Here is a 21,036-nt window from a genome sequence, read left to right as displayed (position 1 = left end):
TCCAAATATAAAGGAAGTCAAACAGAAGTGTCTTGATTATATTATTTCTGGAGAAGTTCTGCAGTTTCTGAGCAATCAAGATAGAATTCCCAACCACTCTCTCAGAGATCTGGGGCACAGAGCATTCCCAGTAGGAAAGTGTAGAATTCCTTATCAGTGAATGGGAAATATCTTAGATTAGATCCTGAGGACTCCTGGGTTTGCTTACTCTCGGTACCTTGACTTTTTAAAACACATGTACCAAACAAATACAAATAATCTAGATTAATACACACGATTTCTCAGTTTGGATTGCAGTCAATTACAATTTGTTCATTCATTTAACAAATATCTATTGCATACCTACTATGTGTCCAGCATTGTTCTGTGTTCTCAGAATACACGATGACCCTTGAACAACATGGATGGTTAGGGGTGCCAACTCCCCACACAGTCAAAAATCCACACAGAATTGGGGCGCCTGGGTGGCTCAGTTGGTTAGGCGACTGCCTTCGGCTCAGGTCATGGTCCCAGGACCCTGGGATCGAGCCCCACATCGGGCTCCCTGCTCAGCGGGAAGCCTGCTTCTCCCTCTCCCACTACCCCTGCTTGTGTTCCCTCTCTTGCTGTCTCTCTCTCTCTCTGTCAATTAAATAAATAAAATCTTTTTAAAAAAAAAAAAAAGTCTTTCTCTTCCCTTAAAAAAAAAAAAAGAGGCCACACAGAACTTTTGATTCTCCTGAAACTTAACTACCAAGAGCCCAGTTTTGACCAGAAGCCTTACCGATAACATAAACCAGTCAATTAACACACATGCATTTTGTATGTTATATGTTATATGTATTATATACTGTATTATCACAACGAAGGAAGCTAGAGGGAAGAAAATGTGATGAATAAAACTGTAAGGAAGCGAGAATACATTTACAGAACTGTGCACTCTTTATTGAAACAATCCGCGTATAGGTGGACCTGCGCAGTTCAGACCTGTGTTGTTAAAGAATCAAATGTAGGAACGTCAAATGAGTTTGCTAAAGTTCCTTTAATAGCTATTACAGAACTCTTAGCTGTTAACTGTGTTATCAGCAAGTCCTGCCCTTGTTAGCATTTTCCTTCCCTTTTTCTTGTTTCACATTTTGCCAGAGTCTCTCTATTGCCTAAGACTTTTCCTTTCGGTAAGAACATTTTAGCATCATCTCTCCAATGTCTAAGTGTTTGTTTAAATGCTTCAAGTAATTCAAATTCATATTGCTGTCCTAACTCCAGACTTTCAACAATGCCAACTTCCCTAGTCACTCGCCCAAGAGATACTTATTGAAAAGTGTTGCAGAAATTTATTACTGTGTAACAACCATCCGCAAACATCAAGTGGCTTAAAACAACCATACTCATTTTTGGGGGTCGGGTTAGGTGGTGATGATGCATCTCCCTTTCCAGTAGTACTGGGCGGGGGGGAAGCTCAACTACAGATTGGAGGATATGCTCACTGGTAGAGAAGCTGCTGCCGTCTGCTGACTGGGAACAGAGCTGGGAGCCTCGGTTCATCTCCACATGGGCCCTTCCACGAACATCCTGGGCTTTCTCAGAACATGGCAGCTAGGTTCCAAAAACAAGTATTTCAGGTGACAGAAAGTAGAGGCTGCCAGTCTCTTTAGGCTTGGGCACGGAAAGTGGCACAGGGCCACTTCTGCTATATTTTATTGCTCAAAGACAAACACCTCACTTCTCAATGAGAGACGTATCAAAGGATTTGAGGTCTTCAGGATGCCAGGTATTATGGAAGGCACTAGAAATGCACAAATAAAATGTAACGGAGCTCCCACAAAAAGCTCAGAGTTTAGCAAAAGAACTGAACCGGTAAAGAGTTGGCTATAACACACCAGTTTACTTATGGAAAAATGCTGAGGGTACACAAACAGAAAATTTGGGAATATCTTATAAGTCGGAGTTTAGGCGGTTAAAATAAAACAAATAAATGAAAACAACAACAACAAGAGGCAGAGAACACACCTTAAATGCTGAGACTGTGGCCAACTGAGTGAGCTCTGCCACACGATCCCCATTCGACCATGAAATACTTCCAATCTCCACTATCCGTCCTTCCCGTCATTAAACAAACCAAACCCCCAAGCAAATATGTATTGGACCAGAGTCAGCAGCGACACCTTGGTTTCACTGTCTGCAGTCTGCCCCTTCATTTCTCTCTCTCCTGCACGTGTAGGCTCCTCACTTCTGCGTGACAAGTCCTAGAAGTCTCCCAGCTTCTCAACCAAAGACATACATGCTCCCCAGCCTATCCTATGGGGGCTGATTATAAGAGCCCACTGATTATAATGAGTCCCCCTTGCCAGACTAGGAGTTTCCTTACTGTGGCTCCACTGACCAGATCTCAAGTAGCTGTGGCTGAATGCGACAGACACCGAAACATTCTCTCAGGTTCTTATGCGCACTCACTCATGCATATTCTTGTGTGCACACTTGCTCATGTATATTCTTATGCATACATACCCAAAATACAAATAAAATTCACACTCTGAGTAACAGGCTTCAAACCCTACTGGTATATTTTAAATGGTATATTTTATAGGTTTATGCAAAGACCGGACTACAATAAATGTCACTTTAAAGTTAGTTTGACTATAATATATAAAAATCAAGAAGATTAAGAATCATCCCCTAGGTCTAGGAATGATATATTTTTATACTGTAATTAGCCTCTAAATAGGGGGAGATTTTATTTTATTTTACTTTATTTTATTTTAAAAATTCTATTTATTACAGAGAGAGTGAGAGAGAGAGAGAGCATGAGCGGGTGGAGGAGCAGAAGGAGAGGGAGAAGCAGACTCCCCACTGAGCCGGGAGCCCAATGAGGGGCTCGATCCTGGGACTCCGGGATCATGACCTGAGCCAAAGGCAGATGCTCAACCAACTGAGCCACCCAGGCTCCTAAATAGGGGGAAATTTTAAAATATTTACTTATTCTAAGGTTTCTTGAATGGATGTTGAAATTCAGTATGTGTTTCAGTTCAACTCCTACCTGATTTACTTGTCTCATCTGGCTTTTCTTAACTGAGGTCAACCAATTTGTTCCTCTCTGATTGAACGCAGCACTTAGGTAATTGTTTTAAACTCTGGGGTATGTTGTGTAATGTGTGATTTTATATGCCTATTGGTAGACTCAGCCCTACTAAAATTCCGTGCATCGGGGCACCTGGGTGGCTCAGTTGCTTGAATGTCCGATTCTTGATTTTGGCTCAGGTCATGATCTCAGGGTCCTAGGACTGAGCCCATGCAGGGCTCTCTGCTCAGTGAGAGTCTGCTTGTCTCCCTCTCCTTCTGCCCCTCCCCCTGATCGCACTTTCTCTCTCTGTCAAATAAATAAATAAATCTTAAAAAATAAAATGAAATAAAATTCAGTGCCTTCTCCAAAAAGAGACTGGAACAAAATTAGCAGCGACACATGCTTGTGGTTGATAAAATGCCGCTTGACTGTTCTTTATTTATACTTTCATTCATTCACTTCACATTTTTTGAATTACTATATACCAGACACTATATTAAAATATGTGAGGGTAGACACACACACACACACACACACACACACACACACACACACATATTCACAAACCCATTTATACTGATGTGTGTTTGTGTCCTCTAAGAGTTTATCAGCTAGGCAGAGATAGAAAACATAGTTTGATAATGAACTTTTGTTCATTATCATGTGTCTACCCCTTGACTGACCAAGGAACGCATTATGCCTAATGTGAAATCTAAGCTGTTCTTTAAATGGCTTTTAATATAGTTATTAAGAAGACATTACATGTAAGTGATGAATCACTAAATTCTATGCCCGAAACCAGTATTACACTATATGTTAACTAACTGGAATTTAAATAAAACTTTGAAACAAGAACAGTAACAATAGAAGACATTAGAAGTGGTAAAAAGTATCCAGATATAAACCACAAACTTGGATTTGTGTTATTATTTGATACATAAATTTAATTTCAGTTACCTACAAAATCAGAATTATGAAATTATTTAAAAGTGGCCTGCTTCATATGTTTATTTTATTATGTTAAGAAACACTACTGGCACAAAAAACTGCACTCACATTTGCTTACACTTTCATCATATTTCTGTGTCATGATGGGTATGAAGCCTACCAAGTACTGATTTAACTGTGAAAGAATAGAAGTAAAAGTACCAAGTTGAATTTACTTTTGGAAGTTATTCAATGCCCAACAGCACATCTAAGATCTACCAAAATGCAAAGTAATCAGCTCTTCATTTATGAATTGGTTGACCTGAAACTTTTTAATAGAGCTCTGTCCACACACACAGAAAGTGCTTCAAGCCCATGGAATGACATCAAATTATTCTGAATTCCTGCTCCCTGACCCAACTGTAGAGTGGTGATAGTCACCGTATCTGCCCACAACTTCAACAACCCATAGAATCAATCATGTGATGTCACAGGTACCCATGGAATACATAATTTAGACTTCTTATGCAAACAGGATGAAAAGTTTGCATAGTCAAAAATAATAGCAAACATCACCGTAACATTTAGGGCTAAAACACAGTCAGAGATTCAGGCAAAGTATAGGAATACATTTTCCATATTTAAAGTTCATCTTTAGCTCCAGGGAATTGAAAATTACAATCTTTTACAGTGTATCTATAGGATATGACACCCTGCTAAGACCCCTGAGAATAAAGGCTATTCCTTGCAGAATCTAAAATCATGGGGCACCTGGGTGGCTCAGTCGTTAAGAGTCTGCCTTCGGCTCAGGTCATGATCCCAGGGTCCTGGGATCGAGCCCCACATCAGGCTCCCTGCTCCGCGGGAAGCCTGCTTCTCCCTCTCCCACTCCCCCTGCTTGTGTTCCCTCTCTCGCTGTGTCTCTCTCTGTCAAATAAATAAATAAAATCTTAAAAACAACAAACAAACAGACAACTATGTTGTAGTTAAATGTTCTGATTCTATACCGCTGTATTTTTGTATTATCAAAACCAAAATGGATCACTCCATTATCGAGACGGAAAACCAATGTTTTAAAATACAATTTATCAGAAGCGTTTTGAACTCCATTTATTCTCCTCATTTGCTGCTCAAAACTGCAGAATGGTAAAAATCATAATTTGAAACCAAATAGCCTATTCTGTGCCTCCAAACAAGAGAAACTAATGGAAGCAGTTCAAGGTTGTCTTTTGAAAGAAGAAAGAGAGAGCATTCTAGGTTGAAAAGGTCCAGTAAGACCATTTCCATCTACTCCCCAGCTGGGAATCCTACCCAAAACAACACAATCTAATCAATAACTTGAAATATTCAGCAGTGCAACTACTAGGAACTACAGATGACAGAGCAAGCTTGACACATATTGTGAAGCATGGGTGGAGGCAGAGTTTGACACTGGACCTGTAAGAGGGTATGGGTTCCCTCCCATTAACTGCCAGCAACCTGAAAGGTGCACGCCAAAGTCTCTCTGAGGAGAGGCCCGAGATCCAAGCGTGAGGACAGGGCCAGAGGAGAAGGAACTGTTCCTTCAAGCGGTGGTTCTCTACCCGGGGACACCTACGGCAATGACTGGACACATTTCGTTTTTCTGTTTCTAGTTTTTATTTAAATTCTAGTTAGTTAACGTGTAGGGTAATATTGGTTCCAGAAGTAGAACTGAGTGCATCCTTCTCAACAAGACCCAAAAGTGGGAAAGGGCTGTATGTGGCTGTTCCGTGTGTGTGGTGGTGGTGGTCGGGGGGGTGGGGATGACCGAAAAGAGAAGTATGTGTATGACCAGAAAATTCACCCAAAAAAAAGAGAAAAGCACACATTTTAACCAAAGAGTTCTCCAGAGTCTCAAATAAGTTACAGAGAATAGAAACAAGATTATTCCTTAAATTACGAGATAACACAAGGAGATTTTAAAAAGCAAGCTAGTGAAGCTTAGGAAAGAAACGGAGCAAACACACAACGTAAGGGAAAACAACAATTAGAGTGACTATAACGGAGAGTGCATTCAGAAGCACAAGCTCTGAAGTGGAGTCAAGAAATACAGCAAAATGGAAGAGAAGAATGATATAAAAATAATTATGAAGACGGCCGGATGAACACAACACAAAGGGCGTCCAGTGTAGCATAACTGATATTCCTGCAGAAGAGGAGAGAAGAGAGGAAATGCACTGAAAACCAATTCAGGGTGATAAGAAAACACATTTTATTCTGGAATAAACACTTGAACCTCTTGATAAAGAGGACACTGTCTCCCAAGAATCTTGCCGTGAAATTATCAGCAAGAAGACATGGTGAAATTCATCAACTTCAAACACAAAGACTCATGTGGAAATGCAGGCAGAAAAAAGAGTGAAGCTATGTGAATGGGGAAAGACTCAATTTGATATTAGACTTCTGGACGGCAACATGGAGTGTGGGAAGATCACAGGGCAATGGCTACAAAATTTGGAGAGTAAGAAAGCGTCCTCCCCAAATTGTGTGCCCAGCCAAGCTGTCCTTCAACTATAAAAGCAATCTATAGACATTCTGCAGCATTAAAAAAAAAAAAAAAAAAAGCTGAAAGAATAGAACACTCACGCACTGGTCTTCACAACATTCCTGGATGACAAAATTCCAGGCAAAAAACATAAATCAAAATAAATAACTCAGGAATGGAGAAAAGATGGTTAAAAAAAAAATCTGAGGTTAAGAATCAAGTAATTTTAGATCCAGGAATGAAATTATGGTTACATACAAAAAATGTTAAAATAATACAACAAAAAGTCAAGGGTTATTAGGAAAGGTACAAAGAGGAAGTTGTATTGTAATAAATAACCCCTTTAACAAGAAGAGAAGACATAATGGTTACAGCTGAAGCACGTCATTAAAAAACAGCATTAAAAAAAAAAAAAAAAACTTGGGCACCTGGGTGGCTCAGATGGTTAAGCGTCTGCCTTCAGCTCAGGTCATGATCCCAGGCTCCTGGTATCGAGTCCAGCATCGGGCTCCCTGCTCAGCGGGGAGCCTGCTTCTCCCTGTGCCTCTTTCTCTCTCTCTCTCTCTCTCTCTCTGATGAATAAATAAATAAAATCTTAAAAAAAAGAAAAAAAAACTTTTTATGCTTTATGGTCCTTCATTGTAATTTGTGAATTGGGTATACGGAAATGACAACTTCTGAAAAGAAATATTCATCTAAGGTTTAATTATTTCTTCACTTTAATTTCCATGTACTGCTTTTAGTTATTTAAGTAAAACAATATAATCCTTGTTTTTTATTTTTTAATTTTTCTAAAGATTTTATTTATTTATTTATTTGAGAGAGAGAGAGAGAGCACACGAGCAGAGCGAGAGGGAAAAGCAGACACCCCCCCTCCCCCCTGTGGAGCAGGGAGCTGGATGTGGGATTCAATCCCAGGACCCTGGGAACATGACCTGAGCTGAAGGCAGACGCTTAACCCACTGAGCCACCCAGGCATGCCAATATAATCCTCGTTATTAAAAATAACATGTGTAAAGTTTTAAGTGTACTTTTCCCTAGCTATCTATCATTTAGTGATGATTTATGGATCTCTCGATCTGAATGTTTCTGAAGACAGATGCCTATAATAAGCAAACGTTGACCAGAATGATTTCTGGGTGGTGGGCTTTGGAGTGAGCTTTTTAGAAATGTGTACTTTCCTGCATTGCTTTATTGTTTGCATAATAAAACCGTATCTTTTTAGAGAAAAAAAAGTCATTTTAACAGAAAGGGCAGACAGAGACCACATGGCCTGGAAAGCCGATTTCGTAAGTGTCCCTTTAGAGAAACAATTTGCCACCCCTGCTCTAAGTCTCTGCTTTTGCTAAGAGAGACACCCGCCCAGCGTACACCAACCAGGCGGACTGAAAGCGTGAACCTGTCTGTTCTCACTCAGCATGCCTGTTTTCTTTCCACTTGTCTGAGGGGTCAGTAGCAACACGTTGCTGAGGATTTGGCATTGTTATAATTAGAGAGCTTGTGTGCGCCAGAGCTAACATCCATCATCAGCCTCCTCTCAAGTAAGACCAAGCAAATATTCACAGATGGTTATGGTCTTGTCACAAAGAAGGCACACTTCTCTTAAACCACCAGCCACTCAGGTTAAAAGGGCAAAAAAGAACCATCACGATGTGAGGCTGAAAAGCCAAGCTCACTAGGGTAGAACATGCTGAAGATCCTGAGTAATAACAGAAAAAAAAGTTCAAACGTCTACTTCCCTAGGATGTTTGATTACAGTGAGGCAGCCACATCCCACTTCTTTTCAGAAACACAAGCCCAGACAAGGTGTGTCTGTGTGGAGATGATACTATTCTCTGGCCTTTTTTTTTTTTTTTTTTTTTTTTCATCTCTTTGTAACCGTGAGTTACTCTCAAGCATGGGTAAGAAAGAAAATTAGATAGAAACCTGCATAAACACTTGAGACTTTAAAAGAAAAGGACATACACTCATTTTAGGAAGGCGGAAAATGTAGAATTATGCAGTGGTTCTAAAAATAATTCAGTAACAATTTGGGTCCCAACAAGACAGCAGAGAATGAGGAACTTTTCTAAAGATTGCCCTTCTAAGTCAAAGCTAATGTTACTCAAGGAGTTTTTTTTGGTTTTTTGTTTGTTTTTTTTTTTTCCCCACCCGTGCCTCACCCCACAACTTCTGTAATCATGTAACGAAAACTCTGGCCACTTAAGGTTTTCTTGTGCAGTTAAGTGGAAAAGTCTGGAGGCCTCTGCGTTCACTGGAAGCTAAAGTGGCTTCCAAATATCCCCACACTCCTGCAGTCCTCATGGGGAACTGCTTCCATCCTTCCATGGAAAAAGCAAACACACCCATCATGACAAGCTGTCCCTACCCCTCCCTGCTTTTGCCTAAAGTGTTAAATGCAGTTTATTGGAAAGGGTCCTTAAAAGCAATTTATGTTCCAGTTCCTTATTCTCTAAGGCGGGAAATCTCTCTCATTACTGATGATTAGCTTCCTATTGATTCTGTCATGTGCTCACTGGAGCCTTATAAAACTGGTCTTTAAAATAAAATAAGATTTGGACGACATTTAGCAATGGCACAGAAATCCAAAATGCAGCAGGAGGTGGGGATAAAACACTCAATAACTCTGTGGGCAGCACCACTGAGTGGAAAATCTGCAATCTAGAGATAAACAGGCTTTAAATATCATTAGTCATATTTGTATATAAAAACCTTCCATAATACATCAAAGTCAATGACTCATAAGCTCAAGTGCCTAACATCGTGCTCGTTCAGGAACTGTTCTTCGGGGCATAAGTGTTTTTGTCCTAAGAGTGAAAATGGATGCGTGGAAAATAATTTGATATAGCATCTAAATTTAAACGGAATAGATTTTCATTTTCAGTTTTAATGCTGGCCATTCTTCCTTTCTTCATTGCAAGGACAATCATGAGAGCGTGCAGACACTGACCAAATAGATAACAAGAGAAGCAATAATCCATCAAGCAATGAGTTGAAAATTGGAGCTATTTTTCTTCCTTATTTAGAAAATAATTCTCCCTTTCCTTCCAGGAAACAGCCCTACTAAGATTGTTTTTTACAGGCAACAGTATTTATTTTATATGAAATATATCTTCAAGGAGAGTTTACTTGTCTTGTTATGGTATTCTTTGGTTTTTGTGAGAGGCTAATCGGGGAATATTTTCTCCAAGAAACTGACACTAATTGGTGAGGAAGGTAGCAGATAAAATAGGCATTATCAGGAAAGAACTGTCATGAGAAAATTGAAGAGCATTACACGTGGATTCAGATTCCTTTTTACGATGTTACTGCTCTGGTTAAGCTACTATTATTTTCATAATGTAAATTTGGGCATATGAGAAATGAAGGACACATGACTTCCTTTCAGTTTTCACTACGGGGCCATAAACCTATGAGATCCTTTAAAGTAAAAACACTCTCTCTGGTTGAAGGGATGGTAATGGGTGGATGAAGCATCCCTAGAGGCTAGATATTACTCTACAGGTACCTAATTACCCCTACACAAACCTAATTACTCTTGAAATTTACCCAATAAACCATCTCCTAAATAAAAAACCAAAAGTCAATTGGTGAGTCAACAATGAGTCAGACGCATCTGGCTTTCGATTCCAGCTCTTCTTATTACCAGGGGCTAACTTCTCTGGAGTTCGGCTTCCTCATGATTTGAAAACAATAATGGTCTACCACGAAGGGCTGTCAGTGCAAAAAGCAAAAACAACAACAAAAAACAACTTACCAAGGTCTGGAACATACTAAGCATCCCCACTCTGGTAGTTATGATGCTTACCGAGGTTGTTGGACTGAATCTTGTGGGACCATAGTCCAACTAAGTGTATCACAGTCCCTGTCCACCAAAAGCTTATCAGTTAAGAGACATAAATGTAGGAAAAAAAACATGAAAACATAAGGGCTTTTATAGTTACGTGCCAAATGGGTATATCACAATCAATAAGGGGGTTACAATGGAATAAGACAATGAATGGAGAACTGGGTGATCAGCAAAATCTCCTGCGGAGGACGACCTTGAATTTGGATTTAATGCTCTCGCTCATCTCTACCACACACAGGCTTCAAGGGTTGACAAAACAGGAGAACAAGGCGGTTAAGTCAGGGGAGAATTAGGCTTGTCATGCAGCAACCAGGAAGGCTGACAATGCTGCCGTTACCCTCCCCACTGAAAGTGTTTCATGGGCCAGCAGTATTGGCATCACCGGGAGCTTGTTACAGGTATGGAATCTCAGGCCTATCTTGGTAGGCTCCCTCATACCTACTAAACACATCGGGATTTTAGCAAGATCCTTGGGTAATCCATGTATATACACTTAGGTTTGAGAAATGCTGACAACTTCTAGAACACAGATTCCACTTATAGTCAGTCTCTATGGGAGCTAGGCTCCAAAGATAGTCCCAAAATAGCTCGTCTTCCTGGATGAGCATCTGCTCCACACACCCACAGGTGCAGCTTATTTCCTTTGCCTTAATTTTTGTCTGGTCTTGGAACTAGCTTGGGCCAAAAGAATGCCCCCAAAATGTTGCTATTTTCTAAAACCCATGGAATGCACAATAACAAGGGTGAACCCTAATGTAAGCTATGGACTTTGGGTGATAATGACTTGTCAGTGTAAGTTCATGTACTATAACAAATGTACCACTCTGGTGGGAACTGTTATAGTGGGGGAGGTTGTAAGTGGGGAGATGGGGAGGCTTTGTGGGAACTCTATACTTTCCACTCAATTTTGCTGGGAACCTAAAACTGTTCTAAAAAATAAAATTAACTAATTAATAATAATAAAATGATGCTCTGGGAGTTCCAAGCCCAGGCCATGAGCTTCTGGCCCCTTGGAATCCAGCCACCATGCTATTAGAAGGCCAAGCTACATGAAAAGGCCTTCTGGGGGTGCCTGGGTGGCTCAGTTGGTTAAGCGACTGCCTTTGGCTCGGGTCATGATCCTGGAGTCCCGGGATCGAGTCCCACATCGGGCTCCTTGCTCAGCAGGGAGTCTGCTTCTCCCTCTGACCCTCTTCCCTCTCGTGCTCTCTATCTCTCATTCTCTCTCTCAAATAAATAAATAAAATCTTAAAAAAAAAAAAAAAAGAAAAGGCTTTCTGGAAGAGATTGAAGGTACTCTGGCAGACGGCCCCAGCTGAGCTCCTGGTCAATAGCACCAACTGGCCGCCATGTGAGGGAGCCATCTTGGATAGCACAGCACAGGCAAGACCCAGGACGACTGCAGCCCCAGCCAATATCACATGAAACAAAAGAACCACTTTTCAGAGCCCAGTCAATGTACAGAATCACGGGAATAACAAATGCTGTTGTGTTAAGCCACTAGGTTTCGGGATGGTTTCCTGTGCTACAAAGTTATAGAAACAGTCTTATTTGAGGGTACAAGGCAACACATTTCTATCTGAAGATAAACTTCCACTAAAATTATTTAGTTTGTTGATTATGAACAAGCACAAATTCATTGTGGATAAGGTTCTTGTCTAAAACAAATCCTGATGTTATGATCCAAGGAAGTAAAAGGGATAATAGAGCAAGGGGCAGCAAATGAAATCTTGAAGGACATTCCCTGTCATGAACGAGGCTCTTTTCTTAAAAGGAACATGATATACCTACCCAAAATATGGGCAAAATAATTTGAGAAAAAAGTTTAAGAATGCTTGAGAAGGGGTTTTCATTCTCCTACTGAATCAACCCAATAAAACAATTGTGCTCTCAGGCTTTCAATGATCTTCTGTAACTACTTTTTTAAAGATTTTATTTTTTTAATTTGAGAGAGAGAGAGCAAGAGAGCGAGCCTGAGTGGGGAGGGGCAGAGAGAGAGGGAGAGGCAGACTCCCCACTGAGCAGAGAGTGGGGCTCTATCCTAGGACCCCCAGATCACGACTTGAGCCAAAGGCAGATGCTTAACCGACTGAGCCACCCAGGCGCCCCATGATGTTCTCTGACTAATTTAAAGCATCGGCTTACCTGAGAAATAAAAAGAGGAAATACATTTTGTTTACATTTCTGGAAAACATGCTATATGTGAAATGTGAGTTTCTTATGAGAAAAAAAGGGATAATGTGGAGTTCATTTCTTAACCATGGAGACTGTTGGCTAATGTTTATAGAAATGACAACAGTGATCATATTGAATTACCTCTATGTGATGTAATTTACAAGTATGAAGCTTCTTAGGACATACATTAATTGTATGGAACATTGATTAACAAACAAAAACCATAATATATTCTGTAATATTTTTGTCCTACTATTTTATCATCTGTGCTTTAGTCATGCCACAGTAAATCAGAACACTTTCATCAGAGCAGAGGATGGCTGCATGCCCGAAGAATAGAAGGGGGCACACCGGGGTTCCCAGAATGTGGGCAGGTCCCAAGCCTCATTCCATCATATGTGAAATGAGAAGAGCAGTTCGTACCCATGAGATTGGGATTAGGACTAAATAAAGTAACCTACCTCAAGTACCCCACTTACCGTCTAACGTGTCATGAGGGTTCAATGGAAGTGGAGAGATTTGGGGATGAACAAGAAATGCCACATCCCTCACTTAAAACACTGCAGCCTCCTTACAGGCATCAGAAGTGAAGGTGATTATTCTGCTGCCTTCAGAGCACGTCTTCCTGCTTTCTGGAAATGCCCCTCACGAACGGTAAGTGGAATTATGTATTCATTCTACCTTCACCACACGCTGTGGAAGGCACTCGGATGGACCGTGAGCACGAAACAGAGAATTAAGTCATGTTCATCTTCTCAAACAGCACACACTTCTCTGAGACAGATATTTCACTAAGCCCAGGCGGGGAAAAGGTTATTTGTACATTCATTTCCCACAGTCTTACTGGGGGTGTGTTTGGGGAATAGTGAGGATTCCAGTGGCTGGAGCAGAGAGAGAGCGAGAGAAGCAGGGAAATAATAATGCAGGATGAAATAAGACAGCATCACTAGTTCTTGTACAGAACAGTAAGGATTTTGATTTTTACTTGAGTGGGGATTTTGAGCAGAAGAACCATATGATCTTTGAGGAGAAAGGGCACCGGTAGCTGTGTTACGCACAGACGCAGGACTCGGGGCAAAGCAAGGGGGCCAGTTAAAAGACTGCTGCAATCATCCAGGTGAGGGAACAGGCAGGGGCCGTGGGTATGGTGAGAAGTGGCTGGATTCTGGGCATACTATATTTTAAAGGTAGAGCCAAGAGAATTCCATCACTACTAGATGTAGTGTGTGTAACAGAGATACAGAACTCAAGAATGACAGCAAAACATTCAGTCTGAGCAAACAGGGACTGACATTGCCAACTGACTGAGACGCTGCTTGTCAACACCCAGAACGCAGCTGATCCAGCTTATTCACCATAGTTATATTCTGTAACGCCGTTGCAAACACTGAATCAGCAAATACCAGCCATTGCTCCCGAGGGAAAAACACTCATTAGTATTGAACTCAAGGCCAACAGCACTAGAGCTCACACCTAAAGGAAGCTTCTCTAACACGTGTATTTTCTCCCTAAGGCACGTCATAGTCTTTCGGTGCCTAGGAGCACCGGACAGCACTGCAGCACGGGGGAGCCATTTTAAATGGCAAAATCACCAACAAAAAGCACAAAAAATGCACCAAAGAGACAACAAAAAGGACGCTTGTTTATAATATGAGAGCTGAAATGAGAAGGCACAGCGTAGCCCTGTTCAGCCTCATCTGGGAACACGCAAGTCAGGCAACTCAAACTGATCACCGCTCTGCACACGTCCGCAAATGACCATGAAGGCCACGCAAGTACTGATTTGGGTATTAAAACCAAATTTTAGCAAGTAGATGAATCTGCAAATACAGAATCCATGGATAGTGAGGGTCGGCTGGATGTACTGAGTGCTCTGATGACGATTTTTAAGGACACAGGAGGAAGGAAAGAATAATGGAGATCAGGGAGAAGAATCAAAGAGGTCACACAGAGGTCTGGTTTTCCTTGATTCGCCCTTTGCACCCACAGACGAAGACTGGCTTACCAGCCCCTAAAAATGCCTACACTGGAAGTCCCATTCTCGCAATGTCAACAGGGCAGACCGAGTGTGTGTGGGGAAAAGGAACAGCACCCACCCAAGGATAGAGGGCAAGCTATGTGCATAGCAGTGGGACCAGCGAGACAATCTGGAGCCATGCAGATGCTGGGGAAAGGAGGCAGCTGGCCAGGACTGAGACACACTCAGCGGCCACAAATCACGGCCACCACGCTTGCAGCCCCAGTGTCAACAGATTTTCCAGATTTTCAGGGGAAGCTGAACATTATGTTTTTTGTGAAAAAGAGGGTAGGGGGATGCCAACTAATTCAGTTTACAAAATACTGCCTGACCAACAATAATTAAAAAAAACCCTACAGTCCCCCATTGGGTTTTGAATTCCTCACCAGTGGTTGCAATGGACCTTATTTCCACTGGTGTTTGTACTTTGATCTCTTTCTACATTCATGTTTCATGGAGGAAAAAAGTTCCAGAGTTGGGTTTCAAAGTAACTAAACAAAAATGTATAAAAATTCACATCCTCAGAACAGAGTGAGATATTTGCACTTTGCCTTATATTTGTAGGGCATTATCACAGCTTTACCTCTACTTTTTCCTTTCTTGTCTTCCTTTTTTTTTTTCTTTTTGGCGTAAGCATGATTGTGGACTTTAAGCACTATAGAGGCCGATAGAAAAATAGCTGGATGCATTTAAAAAATAAATCTACGAGGGCTTACACAAACAAGTACTATTTTACTTCACCAGTGTTCCCTGGAGGGCCTTCACTGTTATTCAATTTACGCTCTTAATCCTCATTCTTGGAACTGCTTTACCAGTGACGCCATGAGGCCATCCATTTCTCCTTCACAGCCAAACTCATTAACTTGAGCGATGACACGCCTTCAGAAGTGGGCTCCACAGGCTGGGAGAAGCCACAGAATAAGCAAAGGTCTGTCTGAAGCATCAAATCTACCCAAGGTTTTGGTAAGGGAAGTTTGGATTTGTGTGCTAGGAAAGTCTGTCTATCGTACATGAAAAGTAGTAGCTTTCGTTACTGGGAGTTATTGGGCGTTAACACTGGTCAACGAGGGCAAAGTGTATCGCTAAGGTAGAAACAAATCATTTCGGTGACCTTCTGGCTAGAACATGTGATTCTGAGGTAGGTAGAATCCTACCTTGTTTTCGCATCAAACTGCTTTTCACCTTATGACTCAGTATTTCTTTTTAAGAGACAGATGCCTGGGGCGCCTGCGTGGCTCAGTTGGTTAAGCCTCTGCCTTTGGCTCAGGTCATGATCCCAGGGTTCTGGGATCGAGTCCCGCATCCGGCTCCCTGCTCAGCCGGGTGTCTGCTTCTCCTTCTGCCTGCCGCTCCCCCCCTGCTTGTGCTCTCTCTCTCTCTCTCTCTGTCAAATAAATAAATAAAATCTTTAAAAAAGTAAATAAAGAGATAGATCTGTTTGGTGCTCTACCGCTGCTGAACAAGTTACCACAGACTTAGCAACTTAAAATAACACCCATGTACTGGTTTCCCAAGGCGTCAGGCAGCGGTGCCTATTGAGAAGCCCGGTTTCCTCTTCTAAGCTTGCTGGCCCTCCCCACACTGCCTCTCACACATCCAGTATCTCTGATGTCAGGAAAACCTCAGTCCCTTTCAAGGGCTCACTTGATGAGGTCACACGCACACGAATAATCATCCTTCTGATTTAACAGCACCTGAGCGGTAACCTAATCACAGGACTGATCTCCCACCCTATTCACACATCCCACCCACCCTCAAGGTGAGAAAATCATACAAGGTGTGGATATGTGCCGAGCGGAAGGAATCTTGGGGCCACCTTACAATTCTGTCCACTAGAAGACGAAGGTGTCATTACGCATCTGTACATAACATAAAGAATTAGCTGTTGCTATAAATTATCTTAGAGTCTTGCTATAATTATGATGATGAAGATAGCTGAATAAAAAAAAAAGGAGTGCTTATGGAGACATACATCTACATAAAACAAGTATCAAAACTCCCAGGTGTTACGATGTGTGCCCTTGCCCACACACCATTTGGAGGCATATAAATTTATGTTTCATTGCCTACCAGGATTAAAATAGGAAGCTTAAATTGTAAATTTTAAACAAAATATATCAAAATAATAAGGTAAATTTGGAATAGTCTGTACTCTAGAGAGATTCTGAGAGTCATGGATTTATACCTAGGAATCCATTAATACGTCTTCTGTCTAGGGGCGCCTGGGTGGCTCAGTCGTTAAGCGTCTGCCTTCGGCTCAGGTCATGACCCGAGGGGCCTGGGATCGAGGCCCGCATCGGGGTCCCTGCTACTCAGGGAACCTGCTTCTCCCTCTCCCACTCCCCCCTGCTTGTGCTCCTTCTCTTGCTGTGTCTCTCTCTGTCAAATAAATAAATAAAATCTTTAAAAAATTCCATTAATAAATTCCTTTTGGAAAAAAAAAAAGTCTTTCTGTCCAAAAAAATGTAGATAACAGATGGTAGGCAGTAGCTGTCAACCCAAATGTTTGGTTGCATTTAATGCTTATTAAAATGTAGATTTGGTTGGGGAGATGGAAATAAGTGTACTGTTGCATGAAGAAAGCCCTGAGCATGGGGGCGCCTGGGTGGCTCAGTCAGTTAATCGGCTCAGGTCATGATCTCAGGGTCGTGGGATCAAACTGTGCATTGGGGCTCCGCACTCAGCACGGAGTCTGAGTCAAGATTCTCCCTCTGCCCCTCACCCCACTCTCTCTAAAATGAATAAATAAAAAAATCTTAAAAAAAAGAAGAAGAAGAAAGAAAGCCCCGAGCAGTAGCTACATGAAACCATCACTGAGCCAATGAGATGTTAAGCTGATCATGCAGAACATTCCATTCCTTCCATTGCTGGTGAGAGTATTAAGAGCACAAGCACTTTGGAAAACTGTTCAACAATGTCCATCGCAGCTGAACATATACATGCCCCGTGACCCATCAATTCCATGCCTGGGATCATGTGCAATAGAAATATGACCGATGAACACGAGAAGGCGAACAAAGGCACTAATCTTTGTTAACAGCCCCAAATGGGAAACAAATCTTCAGTAGATGGACAACCCAATTATTGCCCATCAACAGCAGAAAGAAGAGAAAGTAAATTGTTATATTCACACAAGGTCATACAACAGAACAGTGAAAATATACAAATTCCATCTACACAGAACAGCATGGCTGAATTCCACAAATTTAACTTTGAGTGAAAGAAGCCAGGGATAAAAGGGTTCATACTGTAACATCCCATTTATATAAAATTCAAAAAGAGGGCAAACTATAGCATTTGAAGTTAGTAGAGTGCTTACCTTTGGGGAGGTTAGTCACTGGAAAATTTCAAGGTGGGAGCGCTTCTGAAGTGCTGAAAATTTTCTATTTTCTACTTTTTATTTGAGTAGTGGTTACACACATGTGTTCATTCCAGGAAAATTCACTGAGCTGTATAATCATGATATGTGCACTTTTCTGTATGTGTGTTTTCATTCAATAAAAAGTTTACTTAAAAATCACTCACGCAGGGATAGGCTGTTGGTAACATCAGAAGCATGAAGTGATCCCATGCACTTGGTTAAATTTTTAAAAATACACTGGAAAGCTTCTCAAAGGAGACAGAAACCGGAGGGGAGTGTAACCTCAAACACCAGCGGCTGTAAGAATAAGTAAGCACTGCTAGATTGCGGCTTCCTGGCCTCAGAGTACTACACACATGGCTAAGACTGCAGAAAACACTGTGAGCACCTCCACATCCTTACTGGCTAAAGGGACAGGAGGTTAGCTGGAAATCAAATGGGAAATCTTGGGAGCATGGGAACCTTAGGATTTAAATCCAAATTCAGAACACAACCTGTCTAAATCACTGGCAGACAGCTCCACTACAAAGGCACAGGGAGATCCTGGTAAAAGGTCACAGCAACAAGAAGCAAGAATATGCCAAGTTAATGATTTTCTTAAATGAGTGTACATACGTGCACAGCTTGGGCAACAGAAAGCCTGAGGGGTCAAGGTCCAGAGCCCCAAACCGGAAAAGCAGCTGGTAATTAATAGTGTCCCTGGAAGCAAGGAAAGCCCAGAGGGTAAGCCTTGTATCTTCCCCAAAACTCAGCTGTCAGTTCTCACAGGGAAGAGCCAGAGGGCCCAGGCGGGCTGGGGGGGTGGGGGGTGGGGGGGGTAGGCGGGTGGAAGTGAAAAGAAACAGAAAAGGGCAGAGGTCGAAGTGAATGCACATGGTGGAAAGACAGTGCGCAAGCTAGAAGAAAATGCCAATCAAGATACATCATACGCTGGGATGTAAGCAAGTCTCATGGGATTTAGAAATAATGAAGTACTGCAGAGTGTGTTCTCTGTCCACGGTGGAATTAACTCAGAAATCAACATAAACACAGCTAATAGGTTGATATTAAACAACTCATTGGAAAACACAGCATATCAAAAATTTATAGGAAGTATATACAGCAGTGCTTAAAGGGACTTTATGACCTTACATGCTGACATATAAAAACAAAAAAGATCACTAATCAATGACCTAATCCAAGGGTTGGCAAATGTTTTCTTTAAAAGGCCAGATAGTAATTATTTTAGGCTTTGTGGACCATATGATCACCGTTGCAACTACTCAACTCTGCTATTTATTGTAGCGCAAAAGCAACTGTAGACAATACTCAAGAGGAATGACCATGACTGGATTCCAATAAAACTTTATTTACAGAAACAAGCATTGGGCCATACTTGGCCTATGGGCTATAGTTTGCCAATCTCTGATCTCAAAGCTTTCACTACAGGAAACAAAAAAGCAAAAATGAACTCAAATTAACAGAATGAAAGAACATAGACAATGGCAGAAATCAGTAAAATACAAAACAGAAAATAAAACTAAAAGCTTACTCTGAAAAAAAGTTGATGAACTTCTAACTAGAAAAATCATGAAAGAAAATGAGAGAGAGAGGAGAGAGAGATACAAGTTGCCAATATGAAGTAAAGGGAGGAAATCACCAGGGAGCCTACAGATGTTAAAAAGATAATTTTTACAAAATATTTATAAACAATTTATAGCCATAAATTCAACCATGTCAATAAGATGGACAAATTCTTTGCAAAACATAAATTATCAGGATTATTTAAGAAGAAATAGAAAACCAAAGTACATCTATTTTAAAAATTGAATTCATAGGGCGCCTGGCAGGGCAGTTGGTTAAGCATCTGGCTCTTGGTTTCAGCTCAGGTCGTGATCTCAGGGTTGTGTGATCAAGCCCCACGTCTGGCTCTGTGCTCAGTGTGAAGTCCGCTTAAGTTTCTCTCTCTCTGCCCACACCCCTGCTAGCTCGCTCTCCCTCAAATAAATAATCTTTTAAAAATTGCACCGAGAGTAAAAAACCTGACCAAAGATTCTACACTCCAATGGCTTCATTAGTGAACTCTGTAAGAGTTTTGAAAGAAATAACACCAATTATAAAAGATTAGTGTAACAACCCAAAATCGTAGTATCAACGTACTAAAAAAGAATACCATAAAATCATCTTAAAAGAGGAAGAAAAAGCATTTGACAAAATTCAATATTGATTTATGATTGAAAAAAAAAAGCCTCAGGGAACTAGGAGTAATAAGGAGCTTCTTAAACTTTATAATAATGGACATCACTTAATGGTGAAAGATTTTCTTTCTCCCCCAAATTGAGGCTAAGACAAGGAAGTCTTCTCTTACTACTTCTACTAAACATTGTGCTTTAAATTCCTAGCCAATACACTTAGGCAAGTAAATAAAAATAAAAAGCACACAGATTTTAAAGAAAGAATGAAAGGGCGCCTGGGTGGCTCAGTTGGTTGGGTGACTGCCTTCGGCTCAGGTCATGATCCTGGAGTCCCGGGATCGGGTCCCGCGTCGGGCTCTCTGCTCGGCGGGGAGTCTGCTTCTCCCTCTGACCCTCTTCCTTCTCATGCTCTCTATCTCTCATTCTCTCTCTCTCAAATAAATAAATAAATAAATCTTTAAAAAAAAAAAAAGAAAGAATGAAAGGTTTCTCTAATCAAAGACGACATAATAATATATATGGAAAATCCCAAGCAGTCTATTTAAAAGCTAATAGAAATAAGACATGAATTTAACAACGTTGTTGGGGACAGTGTCCATACACATTGAACGCAATCATCTCTCTGTATTAGAGATGAAAGGTTGAAAGTGGAAATGAGAGATGATGGGAGCTGTACATGAAGATTTTGTTTTTAGATGGGAGAAAGAGCAGGAAATTTTCTTATGGGTCTTATCCAGGCGGGAGAGAGAAAGGTTAACCTAAGTGAGCAGGAGAGGAGACAGCTGCTGGGGCCATGTGCTGGAGTCCGTGGGAGAGCACGGCATCTCGGGAATGAAGGAAGGAACTGCATCAAATGTGATTATCTGATGGATCATTTCACCTGGAATAAGAGGGAAGGTGTGCAACCAAGTCAGGGGTAGTGCAGGTAGACGCCGGCGTGTGTGCAGATGTAGCTGAGGAATGTGGGATTTATTTTCCGACTGCGT

This window comes from Eumetopias jubatus, unplaced genomic scaffold (assembly GCF_037043125.1).
Source record: "Eumetopias jubatus isolate StellerSeaLion01/CBP00866 unplaced genomic scaffold, mEumJub1_p1.0 scaffold_11, whole genome shotgun sequence".
Lineage (NCBI taxonomy): Eukaryota > Metazoa > Chordata > Mammalia > Carnivora > Otariidae > Eumetopias > Eumetopias jubatus.
The sequence above is the reverse complement of the archived record's forward strand: the minus strand, read 5'-3'. Positions refer to the sequence as shown.